The 20,006-nt window shown below is 36.0% G+C and overlaps 1 pseudogene; it reads right to left on the bottom strand.

The window, feature by feature from the left end:
• Window positions 1-13,981: 13,981 nt before the first annotated feature.
• LOC108993604 lies at window positions 13,982-19,804 on the bottom strand (annotated as a pseudogene).
• Between the last annotated feature and the right edge of the window lie 202 nt (window positions 19,805-20,006).

The raw sequence follows: 20,006 nt of genomic DNA, 5'->3' as shown, positions 1-20,006 counted from the left end.
CTTTACTCGCTGGTGGTCTTTAGAAATAATAGAGGGTGTGCCATGTTCAATTTCAGCAGCTTGTCTTTTGAGTTTACCCGCTTCCTCAAGTCTGGGTGGGGACTTGTTAAAGTCTACTATTTTGACAACTTCAGTTTGAATCTTAGGGGAAGGGAAATATTTTTCCGTATGGGAGACTTCATGATATGAACCCGCGGGGAAGGAATCCCTTGAACCCACAGTCAATTTGAAAATACTCCAAGAAAGCCAAAATCAAGTCAATGGATGGAGAACCTAGACCCGATGAGAACTCATTTCAAGAACCTAGATTATATTAAAATCTAGACCCGTTGAAGAACCCGTCTCAAGAACTCAGATTACAAAGGAGGAACGCCACAAAGGTTGTGATTTACCTTTGATAAGTTCAAAAGTTCAATTAAGAACAAGAGGAGTAAAACTCAACTCACAATGAATAAATTCATCAAATTTCATAAACTTCATTTACTTCTGAAAATGAGGCTACAAAGAGTATTTAAAGCAAAACCTAATTAAAACCCTAGATAAAATAAAACCCCATCTTCCAAAAATACCCCTGAGTGAACAGTGCCGCGGCTACAGTACGACGCTACAGTAACTCGGCTACAGTAACCCTAACCCTAGTTCAATAAAATAATAACTTTCCCAACATGCCCTTACATAGGCATAGACCCAATTATTCTAAGCAAATAAAATAGGTCCTTGAAATTAATTAAATAAGTTGAAAGCCTTCAAGTGTCCAAAGCCTATAAGTCATGTTGTTGCCCTTTCCATAGCTTATGAAATGAATCAAAGCATAATCTTCATCGTTGAATCCCTTGAACTTGTATTTGGCCCATCTGGAACTTGCAACATATCTTTAAGACTAGACCCACCTTGGTTCCCATCATTCCCCCTCTCCTCAAAAGGATTCGACCTCGAATCTCTACCTGGATCAAAGGAAAAAATGTTAGTAACATTATCATTGATTTCATATGCATTGTCATTAATTTGTTCAAGAATTTGAGAACATCCATCCAAGCTACTCCTGTTGTCAACAGATAAAGATATTAAATCTAAATGAGTAAATAGATTAAGTCTATAAACAATTTCAAAAGGAGAATATAAAGTGGTAGTATGCATGGTCCTGTTATATGCAAACTCTATAAATCCATCCATAACCACAAAAATAGAATTTCTACTCCTTTCTTTCCTAGGCAGCCCCAAAACAAAGTCCATATATATGTCTACACATGACTCACTAGGAATAGGTAAGGGCGTATGCAACCCATGTGGCAAAAGTATAAATTTGGCCTTTCTGCATGTAATGCACCTGCCACAAATGTGATTGACATATCTCTTCATCTTAGACCAACATAATCGTTCATGCAAAATGTCTAAAGTTTTCTTGGCACCGGAGTGACTACTCCAATTATATGCAAACTCAATGAAAGGCAAATGATAGTCTCGTAAACGTTCATGCAGCAAGTCAATGTATGGCAAAAAATACTCCCACAAATGTTCATGAAACACACCTAAAGCTTTTCTTACACCAAAATGACCAGTCCAATTATATGCAAACACAATGAATGACAAGCAATACTCACACAAACGTTCATGCAACATGTTAATGAATGACGAATGATACTTCCATAAACGTTTATGCAACACTTCAATGAATGGCAAAAGATACTCCCACAAACATTCATGCAACACATCAATGAATGACAATTGATACTTCCACAAACGTTCATGCAACACGTCTTTGAAAGGCAAATGATATTCCCACAAACGTTCATGTAATACAACAAAAATCTTCCTTACACCATGGTTACCCAACAAACCACCATGTCCATCACACACAAGCAACTTACGCATAAAACTAGTAGGTACACAAAATCTATTCTTTCTAAACAAGTACCAATCTAGTTTATAGAACTTACCAAACGATGCTTTCTCACATGTTCCATACACACTAGCAAAGTCATCATCATTAGCATGCAATTCCTTATCATATTCAAGTTTCAACAATTTTGCATCTAAAATGAAGATAAGGACATACCTTCTTGCTAAAGCATCAACCACAAAAGTTTTCATACCTTGTGTGTATTTGAATACATGAGGAAAAGTCTCAATACAATCCTCCCACTTAGCATGCAATCTATTCAACAACTTACTTTGTCCCTTCAAATGTGTCAAGGACTCATGTTCTTCAAAGAAATGTCGGGTTGGAATTGTTGCATCTGGGACAAAATCAATGTAGTGCTCTATCTCCCTAATAGGTGGCAATCCACTAAACACACAGCTACGAACGACCTCATATCCTTGCAACAAAGAAACAACAACACTAGGCAAAGAATCGTTAAATTCATTAGTAAAAAAGCTTGCCTTAGTATAAAAACTCAATTTTCTCTTTCTGTTTCTCTCTGCAATCTCTCTTTCTTTTACCTCTTTTTTCCACTCTTTTTTTCTGACTCTCAGCCATCTCTCTATTTTCTTTTTCACTCACACTTTCCCTCGACGTTTCGGTTTCATTCTCTTTCTTCCTCTCATTCTCTTTTTTCATTTCACGCTCTCTTTTTCTTCCACGCTCCTCTTTTCTTGAACCCTCAGCCTCACAATATTTTTGCAACTCATTCTCTTTTTTTCTTGAGGTTTCAGCCTCACCATCATCTTTTTTCTTTCTCATTTCTCTCTCTCTCTCTTTTTCAGTCTCACTATTTCTTTTTTTCTCAATCTCATCCTCACTTTTACTTTTTTGCTCAATCTCACTTTTCAGTTTCAGGTGGTTGCCATGAGCCTGAGTTGAACTGAAAGGAGCAAGTTTGATTATTTTTCCATCTATTTCAAAACTGTACATGTTCTTTAACTCATCACGAATCACCTTCCTATCAAACTGCCAAGGCTTCCCCAACAAAATATGGCCAGGATGCATAGGCACAACATCACAAAGCACCATATCATGGTATTTCCCAATTGAAAAAGAAACTAGTACCTGCTTATTTACCATGACTTCCCCACAATCACTCAACCACTGCAACTTGTATGGTCTAGGGTGTTTCAAGGTAGGTAAATTCAATTTCTCAACTAAAGTAGTGCTAGCCAAATTAATATAACTCCTCAAATCAATGACCATACAACATACCTTGTTGTTGATGTGGCATCTAGTATGAAAATTGTTCTCGCTTTGCTGCTCTCTATCATCCATGTTAATTTGTGTATTGAGTGCAGGCCTAGTAACAAGAGAATCACCATACTCTTCTTTCTCGTACCCATTTTCAACACTAGACTGACGTCGCCTCCTATCTCTCTCACCTTGCAGATTTCTAATCACTGATTCTTGATTATCCATACTATCCCTCACTTCACCCAACACTAAGTTCAACTGCTCAAACTGTTTTTGCATGGCTTGCAACACAAAGGATGAGTTATCTGCCATCCCCTTTGGTGAAAAGTCACTTCTATGAGACATCCTAATGTGTTGTACAAAAATAATGTTAGTGGAAAACCTCACACACTCCCTTACGTGTTTACACTCAAATAATGGCACTCCACTCGTGTTTCATTCTTAATGGCTTTTTTCCGATAATAGTCTCACACTCTCTTGCCTTTTACCTCAATAGTTTTCACACTCAAGTTCTTTAAGAACTAGTTGAACTAAATCAAGACAACACAACCTTGTATTATTCCAACCAGTAATATAGATCAAAGAAACAAGGAATGAATAAAATGACACGAGACTCAAGGAATTTATACGAGGGAAAGAGTAATTATAAAACAAGATGCCAACTAGAAAGATGTATTCAGCTCTTATGATGATAAAAGCTCAATCAACAAACACTTTCTTTCTCTTTGTTGTAGCTATGTAGCAACTTTGAATACGCCACCTTCTCTTTTCTTCTTCTTCTTCTTTCTAGTTTTTTTTTTTTTTTTTTCGAATTTTCTTTTCTTTTCTTTTCCTTTCCTTTCTTTTCTTTTCGTTTCCTTTCATTTCTTTTTCTTTTCTCTAATTCAATCACAAACAGCAATATTCAATTGTAAAAACCAAACAATTGAATTCAAACACACAAGCATGGACAATGAAGTAGAAGAGAATCAATGGAACGACACTCCAAGCAACTAACAAACTTAGAGATGCAGGAAACCCTAGAGTTTTGAAGCCCTAGGTGATGCAAATTTCAGCCAAACCCAAAATCATAAGAATTTCGACAGCCTAATTCTTGTTTCTATTTTTTTTTTTTTTTGGCAACCCTAGAACAATGAAAACCTAGAATTAAATTTAAGGATGCTAGAATTAAAAGATAGAATCAGACCTGATTGGAAACCTCGCTCTGAATACCAAATGATATGAACCCGCGGGGAAGGAATCTCTTGAACCCATAGTCAATTTGAAAACACCCCAAGAAAGCCAAAATCAAGTCAATGGATGGAGAACCTAGACCCGATGAGAACTCGTTTCAAGAACCTAGATTATATTAAAATATAGACCCATTGAAGAACACATCTCAAGAACCCAGATTACAAAGGAGGAACGCCACAAAGGTTGTGATTTACCTTTGATAAGTTCAAAAGATCAATTAAGAACAAGAGGAGTAAAACTCAACTCACAATGAATAAATTCATCAAATTTCATAAACTTCATTTACTTCTGAAAATGAGGCTACAAAGAGTATTTAAAGCAAAACCTAATTAAAATCCTAGATAAAATAAAACCCCATCTTCCAAAAATACCCCTGAGTGAACAGTGCCGCGGCTACAGTATGGCGCTACAGTAACTCGGCTACAGTAACCCTAACCCTAGTTCAATAAAATAATAACTTTCCCAACATGCCCTTACATAGGCATAAACCCAATTATTCTAAGCAAATAAAATAGGTCCTTGAAATTAATTAAATAAGTTGAAAGCCTTCAAGTGTCCAAAGCCTATAAGTCATGTTGTTGCCCTTTCCATAGCTTATGAAATGAATCAAAAGCATAATTTTCATCGTTGAAGCCCTTGAACTTGTATTTGGCCCATCTGGAACTTGCAACATATCTTTAAGACTAGGCCCACCTTGGTTCCCTTCACTTCAATTTCGTAGGGGCCTTTTTTCTGGGCTATATGTGCTTGTACTTTAATTGATGGGCCATGTTGAGTAAAAGTTGAGAGTGGGGAGATGGGCTTACATTGAATATCCAGATCTTGATTTGCTTTTTGGTCTTGACTTGGCTATTGCTATTCACTTGGAGCTTTGACTTTCTTTGCTGATGTAGATGTCCTCGTCCGAGAAGCATGCAGGTTGACTGTTGGTTTGTGGCTCCCAGTTGTAGAAAAAATATTTCCCATATTTACCACCTCTGTCATGGCTTTTACAGAGAAATTTCCTCTTTTAGGAAAAGGTGGTTTTGTCTCTTTTTTTGATGAAAAGGTATTAATAGTGTAGAGATAGAACTCTTGATTGATAAGTTTCGCAGATGAATGAACCCACGGCTCACTTGACCCTAATAGAATTAAAGCTGATTTATCTTCTCCCCTTCCCTGCAGGTCCTCCATTACTTCAGAAATTCCTTTCACTGTATTTGATGGGAGAGGGTTCAATGGGCTTAACTGTATTTTCGTATTGAGAAACCTAGCAGTTGTTGATAAAGACTTATTCCCAACTGTGGATGAATTTATTTCTTTGAACAATACTTCATTTGAGGAAGCCGAAGCAGTTGGGCTTGGCACGAGTGTAGGGAGCGCTCTGCCATGAATGGGTCATTCCGTCGTGAAGAGGTCTGCTTGTTGGTTCAATGTTCTTTTGGAGCCATTCGCCGTGCAATATTCTGTGCATCGGCACAAATAATGCCATAAGTGGGTTAGTCTGGATTTGTTCCACCACTTTTTGCTTTTTGGTTGAAATCATTGCAGGAGAATAATTCCGTTTGAATTCGGAAAGTGTTTCATTTTAACTCATCTCATCATTGCAATTTTTTTAAATTTTCACACAAATTATAATAAACAATTCAACTTTTTCAAATCTCAAAACAATTATAATATTAAAAAATAATATTCTAACAATATTTTTTTCAAATTTCATCTTTCATCTAAAACCATGATCTAAACCAACCTTGTTTTTAGAAGAAACTCTCACCGCCTTTTGTTGATTCAGTGAAGCGGCATTTTGAGCTTGGTCCGAAATGTAAGATTGCATTCCATGGGTTTTGACCGAAAATGTTTCTACTGCATGTGAGCTCAACAATAAATTTGGGGGTGCTTCTAATCGGGTTGTTCCTTGAGATGAAGCTTCAGGGAGTTCATCAATTTTTCCTTTTCCTTTTTTTGCTCCCATCAATTTTTCAGCTTCTTGTGTTTTGTTGCTGCTTGTGTTCCCCTTTTCTCCATTCAAGCAAATTAATTGTGTATTTCTCGATTTTCCTTCCATGCTTTTCTCAAGTGAAAAGGTGCTTGATTTTGCTGTGGTGGTGGGTTTGATCCTGTACTGTACGTATCAGATCTGAGCCAAGAACCAAAGGGTAACTCTAAGGGGAAGGTTTTTAGAAATCTACAGAAAATCTATGAGTGTCCCAGCCTCCCACAAGTATAACAAGAATCTGATAGTCTTTCATATTTGAATGATACCCAAGTGTTTATGCTATAATCTATAGGGAGACAAAAACCTTGCTTGAGAGGCTTGGTTATGTCTATTTCAACCTTCATTCGTATAAATGTTTTACAGGCTATCCCAAATTGTGGGTCTACATCTACCTCTACTAATTTCCCAATAACATTACCTATTTTTGTTGTGTTTTCCATTGTCATGTGATCTAAAGTAAGATCATGAATTTGCACATGAAACATAGAAGAATTTAGACTTATCTCCTGCCAAGTGGAACCTGGTGACCACAATTTTAGTATGAGTAAATGGCCTTTGAAGGAGCTTGGTTGAGTATCCTCTGTCTGTCTTGGGGAGTTTAAAAAGTGAAAAGGAAGAGGTTGACCTCTAGCTATGTTTGGGTGTCTAACTACTCTTAGGTATTCTGAGAAACTCTCGTACGGATAAAAATAGTCTTCCCTCTAAATGAGTTTGAAGTAGTTTTCAAACATCTCTTGCCACTATGTTTCACTATGAGCTGAGAGTCTGTGTTGGGTGCGAATGCCAGTGTGCGACGGAGAGGGAGAGGGAGGCTAGTGGTGGCTAGGTCTGCGAGAGGTGACTGCCGGTGTGAGGTGGTGAGGTGCGGTGGCCTGGGTGGCCGCGTACGGAGGCACAAGTGGACAGAAATGGGTGAAACCCATTTCGGTTTGGTTACTGCAAAGGAGAGAGAGTTGCGCGTGGGGGAGATCGGTAGTGTCTGGCTTGGTCGCCGGCATGAGGGGGAGTCATTGGTGGTGGCGGTGAGGTTGGGTTGCCGTGTACGGAGGCGCAAGTGCAAAGAAAAGGGGTGAAACCCATTTCAGTCGGGGAGAATCGGGCCAGAGAAGAGAGAAAGAGAGAGAGAGAGAGAGTGAGTGAGTGAGTCAGTGAGGAAAGAAAAAAATAATAATAAAATCACTATAATATTTATCACTATTATATATAAATAAAAAATAAAATCACTATAATATTTATCACTATTATATATAAAATAAATAAAGAAAATCACTATAATATTTATCACTATTATATATAAAAAATAAATAAAATCACTATAACATTTATCACTATTATATATAAACAAAAAATAAAATCACTATAATGTTTATCACTATTATATGTAAAAAATAAATAAAATTACTAAAATATTTATCACTATCATATATAAAAAAATAAATAAAATACTAAAATATTTATCACTGTTATATATAAATAAAATTATCATATCATCATTGTTAAAAAAAAAATCTATCATTGATAGGACTCACACCTTTTTCAACTATCTATTCAAAAGTCAACAACTCAACATACTTCATACATCCAAACAACTAAAAATACTCTCAATGGGACCCACAAACCCACTCCAATCTCTACTCATAATTATTCATAAACATTCTCAACACTTCTCAGGTATTCTCACTACCCAAACGTAGCCAATTCAATGTGAAATTTTTTGATGAAGTTCCAAGCTGCCTTGAAGCTTGCATATTTTGTTTAATGGACGTGCTGCTACTATTCTTCCCACTAGTGCAAGTTATGTGATTACCTTTGCATAGTCATGAGCTGGCTCCAGATTTAGATCCTGCCAGGAAAGTACTGCTTCCGTTTGTTGGATTAAAAAGTCCATATCCATGTTGAAGTGTGTTGGTGAGTGGCTTGTTTCTGAGTGGAAGGGTGAGAACGATGGCAGTTAATGGTGTTGCTGTTACTCTAGAGGAATGAGTAGGGAGACTCCAGAGGGATGAGTAGTTGTAATGGAGACTCTATGACTAAGAACATTCGCATTCAGTGCCTAAATGTCCTTTTCCCTTATAATTTGGTGGAAAGTTTAGGGTTTTCACCCCAAACTCTCCCATCCTAATCCCTAAAATAGGGTGGCAGAATTCGGATGCTATAGTGGATCTGGGGATCCACTGTACATTCCGAATTGTTCTTTTCGTTGGCTGCCATTCTTTGCTCTCACGTCTCCCTCCCTTCGACCATTGGGTGCCATCATTGTTTTTGCCCCTCCATTGCACCGCACCTACCATCGATGTTAGCCTCTCATCGGTTCATCGTTGTGAGTATCCCTATACCCTATACCCTCTCATTCGCACACAATGACGATTCAGCCTCAAGGCGTTTTGGATTTTCATCCATTCGAGATCCTCCATGGTTGTTTGCACCGAGCTTCTCTATCTCATTTCACTGAGAATAAGGTTCCTCCATTGCTAGATTTTCAGATTCAACGTTTTGACAAAAAACTCAAGATTTCCTTTGGGTTTTCAGATCTCCTTCGAATAAATGCTTTGCTTAGATTTTTGTTGCAATGTATTTCCTCCATTGCTGTGGTAATCATTTTTTATGCGTAGATTTGGGGCTATTTTTCATTGATTTGTGAATTGCAATTTGGGGAAAAAAATCCTAGATTTTTCTGAGCAATTGTTTCCTCCATGTGCTGGGGTTGCCATTTTCTATCCTTAGATTTGAGGCTATTTTCCACTGATCTATATATTGCAAATTATGAAAAAAATTCTAGATATTTTCGCCAGCTATTGGATTGATTTGTGCTGTTCAATTGCTCTGTGATGTTGAATTGGTCTGTGTTGTTTCATTGCTCTGTGTTATTCCATTGCTCTGTGTTGTTTCATTGCTCTGTGTTGTCGGAGTGCAACCATGCTATTTCATTGCTCTGTGCAATTCCAATGCTCTATGCTATTTCATTGCTCTGTACAATTTCATTGCACTGTGTTGTGAATTGCTTTGTACAGTTTTATTGCTCTATGCAGTTTCATTATGTTGTGATGTTTATTTGCTCTGTGTTGTTTCATTACTTAGTGTTATTTCATTACTCTGTGTTGTTTCATTGGTCTTTGTTGTTCCATTATGACAATGTTGTTTCATTATTATGTGCAATTTTATTGGTTTCTATTGTTTCATTGCTCTGTGTTGTTTCATTGCCAACTTGTTGTTTCATTGCTCTTTGCTCTTTCGTTGCTCTGTTATGTTCCACTGCGACCATGCAGTTGTGCAGTTTCATTGCTTAGTGTTGTTCCGTTGTTATGTGTTGTTCCATTGTTTAGTGTTATTTCATTGCTCTATGCTATTTTATTGCTCTGTGCTGTGAATTGCAATTGATGGTTTAGGATGAAAATCCTAAATTTTCCGCCAAATTATAAGGGAAAATGACATTTGCGGCACCAAATGCCAATAGATATGACTTACTTTAGTTATGCCTTACTTAAATTCATGCAATTTAACATGAATATTAAATTCATGCCTTACTTTAGTTACCATTGGAGAGAAGATAAAAAATGTGATCGTTGTGAAAAGGACTAACAAAATGTTACCGTTGTGGAAAGGACCAACAAAATGTTACCGTTAGAGAGAGGATAACAAATGTTACTGTTGGCGGAAGGCTGAAAATAATTAAACGTTGGATGAAGGACAAAAAATGTTACCGTTACACAAAACAAATAAAATATTACCGTTATATATGCAGACAAAAATATATTAAAAAATATCATTGCGTTGGAAATCACACATATTTAAGAAAAAATTATTATTCGTAATGCTGTATTAATTTTAAAAGTACTATTGTATCCAAATTAAAATCATATAAACTGTTTACAAAATATAGTAGAATGTATTTTGAAAACAAAAGGAAAAATACAAAAGAGTTAGTAGTTAAGAATATAAATGGAAGTGAGAAAAAAATAATAAAGAAAGAATAGGAAAAAATTATTTTCATAGAATAGGGAAAATATAGAGAATGAGATGTAGGAGGTTTATTAAAGATAGGTAAAATTTAGGATAAAGTTTAAGGAATGATGTATTTTAGTTAAAATTTAGGAAATTTTATAGCCAACCGGATGAGGATGCTCTAAATTAAAAGATATTTTACTTGTTCTTGATTAGGCAATTTTTTTTTTATCAATTAGCCAATTAACAACTGATTATCCTTACAATTGTGAATTTTACGGTGTTGGTTTCTCTATTAAGGAAAGGCCAAATAATCGCACATTGTTGAATGGACAACGAAATGGTAACTTATATGTACTGTCCCTACCACTTGAAGCTCACTTCTGCGCTCGATTTCGAACTGTTTCTAAGGAAGTGTGGCAAAAACGGTTGAGACATCCCCAAGCATCTACACTTAGTGTTCTTCATTCTCATGGCTTTATTTCTGTTCTCAAAAAAAAAAAAAAAAACTCTCCTTGTTAGAGTTTTCAGTTAGACAAAATGAGCAAACTTCCATTTCTACCCTTTTCTTCTATTGGTTTAAATGTATTTGATGAAGTTTATTGTGATTTATGGAGACTAGCCCTGGTTTTATCTGTTGGAAAATTTCAATATTATGCATGTTTTGTTGATGCTTTCTAAATATATGTGGTTTATTCTTTTATGAAAAAAAAATCTGATTTTTTAATGTCTTTATTTTATTTGAAAAATTTCTTGAACGTCAATTCAATGAAACTATCAAAATCTTTCAAACCGATGGTGGTGGTGAGTTCAACAACACACAACTCAATCTTCACCTTCAACAACAAGGTATTCTCCATCAATAATCATGTCCTCATATCCCCGAACAGAATGACTTGATGGAACGACGACATTGAACAATTCGTGAATTAGGTATGACCTTACTTTTTCAAAGTGGTGTTCCAAAACGTTTTTGGGTCGAAGTTTTTTCAACTACTGGTTTCTTAATAAATCGTCTTCCTTCCATTACATTAGATCTTAACTCACCATTTTCCCTTCTTCATGGTCATTATCCTGACTACACATCTCTTCGGGTCTTTGGGGTCAAAATGCTACCCATATAATTGGGACAATAAGCACAACAAATTTCATCCAAAAGCTCTCCCATGTATTTTTATAGTGACAAACACCAAGAGTATAAATGCTACCACCCTACCTCTCATTGAACCTTCGTCTCCTGACATATTTTTTATGAATCCACCTTCCTTTACAAACAGCCCGAGAATCTCCACCTCCCACTCTTCTGACCAAAGTTTATCAACATTTATGGATTGGCATTCACCAAACTCTACACTTTCTAACCCAACAATTGTCTCTAGTGTCTCTTCTGTGCAAGTACCTCTTCCACCAGTTGACTCCATGTCACCCATGATTGGCGCCACCCCTATACCATCTTTGACTCCCATGGAGTTGTCTCCACCGGCTTCACCCCCAAGTCAAGTGTCCAAGTGCCCAACATGATGACCTTCTCCCTTTCCTGCCCATTGATTCACTCGTTTCAGATCCTCCTTGCCACAACATGGTAAATTGCTCTTAGGCTGGGATCCGCAAACCCAACTTGAAGTACATCGACTATGACATTGTTGTTGACCTTCCCAAGGAACCAAAGACAATACGCTCCTCCCTTAACCATGCCTGCTGGACCAAAGCACTGCAAGATGAGATCCAAGCTCTCCAAGACAGCAACACTTGGACACTCGTGCCTCATTCCCCTCACATGGATGTTATTGGTTACAAATGGGGGTCTTCAAGATCAAAATCAATGCCGATAGTACTCTCAATTGGTTGAAAGCTTGGCTTGTTCTCAAGGGCTTCCACCAAATTGATGGTGTCAATTATATAAAGACGTTCTCTCCTGTAATCAAGCTCGGCACCATCCGATCATTCTCAGTATTTCCCTTGTTCGCCATTGGGATATTCGCCAACTCGATGTCAAGAATGCCTTCCTCCATAGTGATCTCCAAGAGGACATGTTTATTTGCCAATCTCCAGGTTTTATCCATCCCACGTTTTCTTCTTATGTTTGCAAGTTAAACAAGGCCTTATATGGCTTAAAACAGATCCCTCTCGTCTAGTTTGATAAGTTTAGTACTTTCCTTTTTGCCTATGGTTTCCAGTATAGCTCTGCTAACCCTTCACTTTTCATATATCACTCATCTCTAGGCACTATTTTTTTACTATTATATGTAGATAATATTCTTCTCACTAGTTCAAACCCCTCACATCTTAATGCCTTCACTACTACTTTTGGTCAATAGTTTGCTATGAAAGATCTGGTTCTCTCATACACTATTTTTTAGGCATTCAAGTCACTGAGACTCCCAGCTGTAGTTTTATCTCAATCTAAGTATGCTCTTGAGATGTGATTAAGAAAATGATTATTAGTGAATTTGTATTTTTTCTTAGTGATTAATGATGTTTAAAAAATACTTTAAAAAAATCATTTACATTAGTGTGCATATTTGAGAAACACATTTGGTGTCACCTAACATTATCCTAAAATAAAATAACAATATCTTAATATGATTGGCCAATCAACTTTGATCTAGATGGGACCGATAAATTGATTGCTAACTTTCTAAATATTAAAGGTGGAAAAAGATGGAAATTTTTTGAAGGAAAATGCTATTTCACCTACTCAATTTGCCCCCTCATTTTGACACCTCGGGTATTTTATTTTATTTTAAATATTTTTCTTCACTTAATAGTTAAGGAAGTGACTATTAGTGTATTGATATTTTCTACATATTTTTTAAAAATGTTTTAAAATGATAAAAAAAATGAATAAAAAATTGAAAAAAAATAAAAATGTGATATTGGCCCAGCGGTAAGTTGTAGCGGGCTACTTTGAGTGGCAGAGTAGCACTGCTCTTCTTTTAATATGCTTGAATGGCCGTGAGATTTGGACGATCTCTCCAAGTGTGACAGTTCTAATAGTGATTACAAAGCCTCTTAAAATTAAAATTAGGAGAGATGCTAAAAATTATCTCACACAGTACATTTTATATATTTTATATTTTACTTTATTTTATTTTTTCTAAACTAATTAAGTTGTTCTTCTCATCAGTCATACATCACATACTTTTTATGACAAGGAGAAAAAAATAAAATAAAAGAGATATGATGTGTGGTGTACTGAATGATAAGAAGAATTATTATAAAATTAGAATTTATAAAAGTTTAGGGCTCATATTTTTGGATTTATAGATTTAGTTTATTGTATAATGAAATCACGACGTGGTGATGTGTGATTGGAGAGCATAAAAACCATTTTTATAGATAAAAGATTGAGATCATAGGGGTTGAAAAAAAAAATAAAAGAAACCCTAATGAATTGTAAATGATATATGGTAGATTTTTATAAAATTTTAAAACTTTTCTTTTGTACGTAATATTAAAAATATATTATAAACTCTTTTACACATATATATTAAGGAGGGCGGTCGATATTGTTATATTAGAAATTTGTGGAAAAAATGTAAAGGAACACTGCTAAGGTCGGTCGATGTTAACCCAAGGGAAATTTCTCCTGAATTAAATCTGGAATTGCTAAGTTGATCTCTTTTGTACAGCTTGAATGAAGAGTTGTATCTCATACTTAATGTAGATCTAGTATAGAGCACTGCAAATCTCACACTTCTACATTCTCAAACGTCTTGTCCAATAACTAGCATTAATAATTGATGAAAGCCTCAATATATACATGAATTGCATCCATTTACACAACTTGGCCTAGAGTACTGACCCACCACACATATTTTAATTCCTTACTATGCCTTAGAAACGATAAGGTACAACAATACGACTACCCATTTCCAAGCAACAACAAAGATGATGCCTAATTTCTAATTTTGAACCAATATGAGGGAAAAAAGTATTATATAATTCAGAATGAGGATGTTGATATAGAAGGCGTGCCCCGCACTCTTTCACCTTCATGTTTGAGCTACTTGTTTTAACTGATGCTCCAATGTAGCTCCATCTATCCAAATTATTTGACTGCTCCAAAAACCACTCAACTGGTAGATACAGCCCAAACCCAAGTAGCCCTACAGAAGGGTGATCTTTGGGGGCACGAAGGACTAAGGGTTCTTTTAGAGGACCTTCATTAGTCTCGAAATGGTAAACAAACTCAACAAACTGGCCTTCATCCGGATGACTGCCCTGGAAATTCCTTGGATCTGAATTCTCTACCTCATCATCAACCTCATAAAAAGTAAAAAGATAATATCCCTTCCACTTACTATTATTATCTAAGTTTGGATGGATTTGAAGTGTTACATGAGAACCAAAACTTCTATTGTTGAACCACTCTGGAATTTCAGCTCCCAGGGAAGAGCCATACATTAACTTGGGATTTAAACAATTATTTTCCTGCACGTGAAGTAAAAACAAAAAACAGAAAGATGTTAGTTGGAGTATATTAAATAACCACTCCCACAAAACATCTTAAGAAGAGATCATGGCAGAAACCAAATGAGGGAGTTCATAAAGTAAACTGGGATGATGCTACAAAATATTCAGAAGAAAGGATTGGCATTGGAGTGATTGCTAGAGATTCCCAAGGGCAGGTGATTGGCATATTACAAGCTCCCATATCAATAAACTGTGATTCTTTTATTGTAGAAGCTTATGGTTTTCTATTAGCTGCAATTTTTTCCAAATAGATGGGGCTGTCCAAGGTTGTATTTGAGGGGAATGCTATGCAAGTTGTTTTGATGGCAAACAAGGCTGAAACAAATTTCAGTTTAGTTGGTCTACTAATTGCAAATGCCAAAGGAGTACTAACAACCCTCAGTTCATAGTCTATTATTCATACAAGCAGACTGACAAACATGGCAGCATATATTTTGGCATGAGTTGGGTTAGATTTTGTAGAAGACAAGTATACATTGGAAGAAATTCCATTATGTATTTAATCCACTGTAATTAGTGATTTGATGTAATGTCTTCTGTTATCAATGAAATTCAGTATCATTTCAAAAAAAAAAGAAAAAGAAAAGAAGAGATCAAAGAGACTCACAACGTCATAGCCCTTTGTTTGCAAATTACTTTCTTCATGATTCAAGCTTCTAATATAGTAGACTCTGTCATCAAAACCGATATAGAAGGCCCCAATAGAGTCATCATTAGTCATAAACATTTCTTGCATAGAGCAAGCATCATTTGAGCCAAGCTCTGGCACTGCAAAAAACTTAGTGAGTTTGATAGCAGTTCCACCTTCATACAATTGTTCCAGATACCCCTCACGATTCATGTCTTGAATTCCACCAAGTGCTAGGCAATCAGATACATCCAGAATTTTAAGAGATGACAAACTACAAATAACGCTCGGAAACTTTAAGAGCTTTTTGCAATTATGTAAAGACAATATGGAAAGGCTGCATAAACTCTTAAATGATGGGGGTAGTTCCTTTATGGCAGTACCATCCAAATAAAGTAACCGCAATGAAGTCATGTTTCCCACAATGTTTGGGAACTTCTCAAATCTTGAACAATCAGAAAGATAAAAATGTTCAAGAGACTCCAAGCTAATCTCATTTGGAAAGCTTTTAAGGCGTTTGCAAGCATGTAGATTCAATCGTCTAAGCTGTTTGAGAACACCAATAGATTTGTGGACCTTAGATAAACTTGTACAACCTTCAAGGTCTAGTGTCTCAAGACTTGGGACTCCGGTGAAGTCTGGTGTCTTCAACAAGTTTTGAGAGCTGCTAAGATCCAAGCGTTTCAAACTTCCAAAACTCTGTTATAAAACAATACATATTGAACAAAAAAAAAAAAAGCATTAACAAGCTTAGTACCATTAGTAGAAAGAAGAATAAGAAGAAAACACCTTACACTAATTCCCTTCCACAGTTGCTTGATGTGACTGCATGGAAATCTAAGTTCACCAAGATTGTCTGCTTGAAAGCTATTTGACAAGGATTTTGAAGGATATCCAGACCATTCTAGTACCCGTAACCCATGTGTTGGCATGAATCTTAAAGGGTCGCTGTGCCAATGCAGATTGAATAACTTATCACGGAGATTAGAAAAACTCATGTTGACAAAACTTGTATTCCGAATTTTAAGAATTCTCAATTTCTTCATCTTTGAGAAGGCTCTAACACTGAATCGTTCCTCATTTTGATTAGGTAAGTTTAGCACTATACCTTCAATCACGTCAGTCCCCTAAAAACCAAGAACAATAAAATTGTGTGAGAAATATTTGCAAAACACTTAAGAATTAGAACGAAAATACACTATACATGATTTATATCTGGATTAATCCACTTATAGTATTATTCGTCAACACGTGAAGAACATCCTTATAATGCCATAATCTACTACGCCGGCCAGGCTCTTCGGGGGATTCATAATAAATTATTTCTTCTCCCATTTTTTGTAGCAAATCATGCATCCTCAACCTTTTAGATGAGATGGTTATAAGACATTTCTCCATGAGAATATCAATATTGAGGTATGGATAGTAACCAAAACTTTCTAATATATCCATTAAAATGTTATCTAAAACCTCTCCATTGAAAAAACAAGCAATATCTAAAAACAACTTCTTTTGCAAATCCTCCAATCCATCAAAACCTACTTGAAGTATATCTAAAATTCATTTATTAGGCTTTACTTTCAGTTGATCCCAAGCACCTTTCCATGCATTTGTTCCTCTACCAAACAAGGAGGACCCTAAAACTTTGAGAGCTAAAGGAAGGCCTTGAGCATATTTCACAAAGCCTTTGGATAAATCCACATAATTTTCTTCAGGATAGGGTTTCTTGAAAGCTGCCAAACTAAAGAGCTACAATGCTTCATCATTATTCAACTCATTAACCTTATAGATATCATTCACTCCATGTCTTTTCAATAAATGATTATCTTTGCTCGTTAAAATGATTCTACTCCCTGGACCAAACCAATCATGGCTCCCTGCTAATGCTGTTAGATGTTCTTCTCTGTCCACATCATCAAGGACTAAAAATACTTTTTTATAACATAGTCTATTCCGTATCATATTCATTCCCTCACGATCGTCCCATATATTTATTGCCCTTTCCATGAAGATCTTAGAAAGAAGTTGTTTTTGTAAAGAAACTAAACCACGATTTCTAGTTTCTTCTCTAATACAGGCAATAAAGCTGCTTGCTTCAAATTGGTAAGATATTCTATCATAAATGACTTCTGCCAAAGTTGTCTTACCCACTCCAGCCATGCCATGAATTCCTATAAAGCGAACATCATCCAATCCAATACCAAGTATGTTCATCATTTCCTCCACACGAGATTCTATTCCAACAAGGTCCTTGGAAAGAGTTGAAAAGTTACGACTTAATCCTTGAAGTATCCTTTTAATGATTTCTTGGACAATTGTTGATTCATGCCTGGGAAAAATGATAAGATAATTAATTATTATGAGACAGTGATAGCCTTTCAAGAGCCAAATGTATGATAATGTATTAATGTGCAATATAGCACATTATAAGGTGCATGGTTTTGGGATTTTAGTTGTAACCTCGATGCTCCCTTTGTATATGGTATTACCCTACCATAAATAAGGGTTATCGATAAAATTAGAGTACCGCTCACATATCTACAAAATTATACCACCCTAATAATGTTGAACTTTTGACCCTTACATTTCCATTATTTTTTTGTGAGAATTAGGAGAGTTTGGGTGTTTTTTCTAAATTAGAATCCATAGGAGAATTGTAGGTTTTGATAAGGAATCGGGGTTTCTTGGTATGTTGATGATCTGGGAGTTGTTGTTGATGCTAAATCCAAAGGGACAAGGTTGCATGATGTAGTTTCATACAATTGATAGTAAAGTACAAGGGAATCGACTTAGGGAGCAATGTAATGATATGTAGTCAAAAGTAACAGATGCATATAATAAAGCCAGAGGAAGGAAGTTGTAGCTCTGAGGATGAAGGGAAGCCATAAAATGCATGCTGGCTTTTAGAGGAATAGATATGGATGAAAATTAAGACGGTTGTCAGTCCTTAGAGAGGAGGAGCCATGAGTGATGATACAATTAATAGTCAGATAAATATACATATTTTAAAAAAATCCAACAAGGAGGGAAAATTGGGTGATGGCAATAGCTAAATGGCCAATGGTCGAAGATGAAACGATTAATATTAGGGGGCAAGCACCAGTTGAATGGGTAGCCAGATCTCCCTCATCGTTTCCCTAAATTTGTTGTTATCCACAACCAAAAGCAGCCAAACAAATATTGATCTGGAAACATTAAATAGATCATCAAATATTCAATCTGACGTACAAATTTGCGTACCACATAAAGTCATATCAATTTATAAATTTAGTTTTTTGAAATCTCCTACGGGAGGTTTGGATAGTGCGTTGAGATGAGATGAGTTGAGATGAAAGTTGAAAGTTGAATAAAATACTGTTAGAATATTATTTTTTAATATTATTATTCTTTTGAGATTTAAAAAAGTTAAATTATTTATTATACTGGGTATGAAAATTTGAGATATTTGTAATGATCTAGATGAGATTGAGATGAAATGTTTTTTGTATCCAAACCTAATCGTGGCAGTAGCACTTCTCTAACAAAAAATTAATAGATCATAACGATCAATTGTTAAATTTATTTAATTAAAGGGATTAGATTTCACATCAAGAATTTATCATTTTTGTCACATGAGCTGGATCGCTAACTGATCAACACGAGTCTAACATGTGTATTTATATGGATCCAATTAAATTTGATTGGTACAACCGGCCGGAATCCAATTTTATGGGGGTACAAATTTGAGAATCTCCAACATATCCATGCATGCTCTCGCTATAAGAATAAAAGAAAAAATGTTACCTAAGATGAAAATGCCATCCAGATATGTTGCCGACTTCTTTCAAAGCAACTCTCCACGTTTGCATCTTCTCCATATCAATATTAGGGTCTTCTTCATGCCTAGCAAAAGCTTCTGCAAAAGCCCCAGTTTGGTTTCGTAACTCAGAGGGATCAACATGGTAGAAAACAGGCAAAACTGTCAAACCCGTCTCTCTCATGCATTCGACAATCTGGGCAAGTTCAGTCAAGCACCATCTTGAGGAAGCATAGTTTTTTGAGATAATGGGGATGGCATACATGGATTCACGTATTGCTTTCAAGAGCTCTTGAGAAATGTACTTTCCTCGCTCAAGTTTTTCGTCGTCTTTAAAGGCGATAATGCCTTTCTTTTCTAAAGCAGTGTATAAATGGTCTGTAAAACTCTTGCGGGTGTCTTCGCCATGGAAATTGAGGAAAACATCATGTATCCATCGAGGTCTTGGAGAATTGTAAGAAGACGGTGGTACTGATGATGAGGCTTTTTGAGTGCTTAGGGAAACCATTGGACACTTGAAAAAAACAATACTTGTTTACAGAAATGCTTGCTAGATAGTAATTTGGAGATGACTTGGAGAATTATGACAAAAGCTAGCACTAACAGGCTAGCTAGAGATATATATATATAGGAAAGAGGCTCCCTTGCTTTCCAAACTATCAAACAATTTAACAAACATCACCATTAGTGAGAATCAGGCCAGCTTGATCATGGGTTGATGTTAATGTCAGCCTAGAAGACGTAAACAAGACGGAAGAAAATTTCAGATCAGTTGACTTGGACAATTGATGCACATTAATGGTCTTGTTTACGTCTAAGTAAAGAATATGCCAGC

The sequence above is a fragment of the Juglans regia genome, chromosome 11, assembly GCF_001411555.2.
Source record: "Juglans regia cultivar Chandler chromosome 11, Walnut 2.0, whole genome shotgun sequence".
NCBI classification, from domain to species: Eukaryota; Viridiplantae; Streptophyta; class Magnoliopsida; order Fagales; family Juglandaceae; genus Juglans; species Juglans regia.
The sequence above is the reverse complement of the archived record's forward strand: the minus strand, read 5'-3'. Positions and strand labels throughout refer to the sequence as shown.